Here is a 4,532-nt window from a genome sequence, read left to right as displayed (position 1 = left end):
AACGCACTTAATTGGATTAAAAATGCTGTATTTTAAATACTATAATAGTAAAAAACTGATTAAAATTATGATTCCAATTACATAAGATCTCACAACTTGAGATTCCTTGGACTCCCCCAGCGACACAAATTTGGTCAGTGATTCCAGCGAACGACGTGTATTTGTTTTGCAGACTCTCAGGGATGGGTTTCCTTGTTCTCTCTTTCTTCTCCCTACCTCCTTCTCTAGCTAACCTCCTCCTTTTCTTTCCTTTTCTTCTCCCCAGATCTCTTCTGCATCAAGCTAACTTTTGCATAATCCTGGGAGGCAGGATTATGTGTGTGTGTGTGTGTGTGTGTGTGTGTGTGTGTATACATACGTGTGCATGGATGCTGGGGGAAGAGAAAGTGAGTGGCCATTTTACTTTCGATTCACCCTTGAGGGTGCAGTTCTTCATAATTCCAGCTTAATGTGGGAGTGGGCTGTCAGAACTTGGGAAAACCCTGGGCTTTCTATGCTCTCCTCCTCTTCATGAGAGGTGTGAAAAATCACAGCTTGGTTTTGAAGCTTTGTCTTACAGATTGGCAAGTGCCTTCAGGGTTGGAGGGGTTCCCTTACCTTTCTGGGCAATCTCCTCCTTCTAGATTTAGCCTGGTAATTTCCATTTCCTTGTGAGCTTTTCTGTGCTCTTAAGATTATGTTTTTAAAAGTAATCCCCTATCACTTTCAGTTGTCCTCAGTAGGAGGATTAATCCAAATAACTTAGCCCATCAGTACCAGAAGTAGAAGTCAATTTGTTCCTTTTTGAAACTCTGCCTTCCTCTGGCTCACAGGGTATCGCTCTTTCCCAATTTTCAACCTGTCTCTGCTGCCCCTTTTCAGTCTACTTTGGAGTCACCTTAGCCCAGGCCTAAAATATCAGTGTTCCTTAGCAAAGAGCCCCTACATGTTGGTTTTATTTTCCCTCTACATCATGTCTCCCAATGACCTCACGTATCTCCTTGACTTTACTGCCTGAGATTCTCATGGCCCCCAAATCAACACCTCAGCCCCAGCTCCTCTCCTGTGCTCCACAACATATGTGCAGTTGCCTACTGGATATTCCTCTTGAATCTTTTGCAGACATCTCAAAAATCATCATGTTCAAAGCTGAACTTGTCATTTCCTCCCACGCTGGCTCCTCGGCATTACCACCTCAAGAAAGAGCATCACCACCCACTAGTTCTTCACTGGATACTCAACGGTGTAACTACCTAAGATCCCTAGTATCAAATTATACTTACCGAGCATAGGACTGAACGCCAATGTCATGGGTTGAATTGTGTCCACCTCCAAATGCATATGTTGAACTCCTAACCCCAGTACCTCAGAATGTGACCTTATTTGGAAGTGGGGTCTTTGCAGATATAATTAATTAGGCGAAGATGAGGTCACTAGGGTGGGCCCTAACCCAATAGGACCGCTATCCTTAATCAAAAGGGGAAGTCAGGACAAAGACAGGCACATAGGGCGATTGCCCCGTGAAGATGAAGACAGAGATTGGGTTGATGTTTCTACCAGCCAAGGAAAGTGAAAAATTACCAACAACCCACCAGCATCTAGGGGAGAGTCAGGAAACAGATTCTCTCTCAAGCCCTCAGAAGGAACTAGCCCTGCTGACACCTTGATCTCAGACTTCTAGCTTCCAGAACTGTGAGACAATCAATTTATATTGCTGAAGCCACTCAGTTTGTGGGTTTTGTTACAGCATCCATAGAAAACTAATACAGCCACTTTGTTTTCTTTCCATAAAACAGTTAAAATAATCTTTCAAAAAAGCATAAATCAGATCATGTCCCTCCCCTGCTTACTTAAAACCCTTCCAGTGACTCCCCAATTCACTTAGAATAAAATGGAAATGCCTCACTGTGGCCTACAAGACCTGGCAGCTGCCTAACACTCCAAACTCACTTTCTCCAAGTTTCTCCTCACTTACTACACCCCAGTTATACTGGTCTTTCTTCTGTTCCACAAAAACTGCAAATTCTTCCCCACTCTGAGCCTTTGCACTTTGATGCTCTTCTCTGGAAATGGCTTCAATGAACATCCTGTCTAAAGCAGAACCTTTCCCCAAACCGCTCTGTATCATTTATCCTGTTTTATTACCTTCATAGCATTTGCCACTACCTAAAATGATTTTGAATTTGTTTATGTGTTTATTTTGCATTGCCCCTCTGCATGTAGAATGTAAACCCCGAGAGCAGAGACCTGTTGTCTCGCTCGCTACTGTATCCCCAGGGCTTAGCAAAGAACTTCATGTGTTAGATGTTCATTGTGTAGCTGATAAGTGAATGTATAAATGAATGAATGAGTAAATGTTTTACTTCTCTCTGTCTCTCCTTCCCACATCCAAGTATTCACCATATCTTATGATTTCTATTTCCTAAATACATCTCAGGACTGCCCAGCTCTCTCCACCCCCTCCTCCCATCTTCAGGCTAACACCATTGCTCCCCTGGGCATCTGCTAGTGCCTCCTAACTGGTCTGCCCACATCCCATCTACCCCCCCACCCCCACCCCATCCACTCTCTGTACTGTGGCCAAAGGACACTTCTGACCTAGAAATAGATCAGGTTACCTGCCCCCGCCCCCATTAAAACCCTTCAGTGGCTCCCTATTGCCCTCAGGAAGATTCCCATTCACATGGAGTCCAAGGCACGATCTGGCCCCCTCTCCCTCCTCCAGCATCCTGCATCTCCTGTCTCTCTCCCCTCTCATTCTCGGCACCAGGCACACTGCCCCTCTTCCACAACCTTCTCTCACTCTGGGACTTTTATGCACAGGATCCCTGTCTGGAATCCCTTGCCCCCTCTGCCTCCCTGGCCTCCAGAGGCCTTCCTGACCCCTGTCCCCACTGTCTCGGCTGGCCTCCGCCATTACTCCCAGCACACCTGACTGCGAGTGGTTTCCGGAGTAGCTCCTGGGCCTCATTTACTCGTAGCCACAGTAATTAGCAAGCCACCTGGCTAGTTGGTGCGGGGCTCTTGGGCATCTTTGTGAAATGAAGGGTCAGTGCCCCACACTGGGACCCCAGAGTGGGCTGCCCCAGGCCTGCATGGCCAGCCCCTTCCCCACACTCTTGTAGCACACCTTGATGGCAGCCTGGGGAGGCTGAGGGGTTCCTGTTGGCATTCTCCCTGTTGAGCTGCACAGAATACTTGGCCCTGGCACCCTCATCTTCTGAAGGGATGCATGGGGCATTTCTTCCCACAAGACCGCACTCTAGGAGGATTCCCCCAAATTGGAAGGGCAAGCAAAGTGTGCTAAGTGTAGACCACACCCCTGGCAGAGAGGAAAGTGCTGAACTTTGTGGGATTTGGAGCACAAGCAGTGATACGTGGGGATCCACAGCACAGTAACAGGGACAGGGATGTTCTTTTTGTTTCTTTGTGGGGCCCTGATGCCTCAAGGCCAAGGAGGATCAGAAGGAAAGCAGTACAGGGGCTTCCCTGGTGGCGCAGTGGTTGAGAGTCCGCCTGCCAATGCAGGGGACACGGGTTCGTGCCCTGGTCCGGGAAGATCCCACATGCTGCGGAGCGGCTGGACCCGTGAGCCATGGCCGCTGAGCCTGCACGTCCGGAGCCTGTGCTCCGCAGCGGGAGAGGCCACAACAGTGAGAGGCCCACGTACCGCAAAAAAAAAAAAAAAAAAAAAAAAGAAGGAAAGCAGTACAGTTTGGCCTTCTGCAGGCTTGGCGACCTTCGGAGCTTGGGGACATCTGGGCATGGAGGGGGTTTTCAGGGGACAGCGGCAGCAGGGACTAAGGCAAGACTTCTTCAGGTGTCTTACAGTAATGGACCGGTGAGGGGGCTTATCCCCAACCATGAGTGAGACGCTGCCTGAACCTCCCAGAATGCCAGTGATGGCTCCATGCAGGTAGGAGGGCCTCAGATCTGGCGTTGTTGCCCTATTTACAATCGTCTGTGAACCCTTGAAAGGTGGGCACGCTGACTCCCTCAAATTTAGAGCTCAGAACCAAGTTCCTGCTTCAGCGGAGCAACTGAAGGGTGGTGGGCCGGAACTGTTAGGAGCAGAGAAACGTTTGCCAAGAATGTCACCCCTATAGCAGCACCTTGGCATCAACCTGGGGCCTACTGGTCCAAGATCCTGCTCTAGGGAGACCCTGAGGGACGGAGGAGCCATGGCTGCTTTTCTGAGGCCTCCACCTGAGTCAGGCCTCCTTCTTGCTTCCGAGCTCCCTCAGGGCTCTGGACTCCAGAACTTTCCATGTCTCTCACTTCCATTTCTGCCCTGGCCTGAGCCTTCTGGAAAAAGAGGCCTCAGCATCAGTCCTTCTGGAGTTGGAAGGTGCACGGGGTCTTAACCAGCTGGTTTGGGGCATGAGAAACCCTCTGTTATCTGGCTCAGGGCATGGCCACTCCTCCCCATCAGACTGGCACTCCCTGAGGATGTCATCAGGGCTACTGCTTTTGGTCCCCAGTTTGTTTGCAGATTTCTGCAGTGCCTTGAGCCCTACCGCCATCAAGGTCCCTCCAGCTCCTCCCCTCCAGGC

Source organism: Pseudorca crassidens, chromosome 14 (assembly GCF_039906515.1).
Source record: "Pseudorca crassidens isolate mPseCra1 chromosome 14, mPseCra1.hap1, whole genome shotgun sequence".
NCBI lineage: Eukaryota > Metazoa > Chordata > Mammalia > Artiodactyla > Delphinidae > Pseudorca > Pseudorca crassidens.
This window is presented reverse-complemented; position numbering follows the sequence as displayed.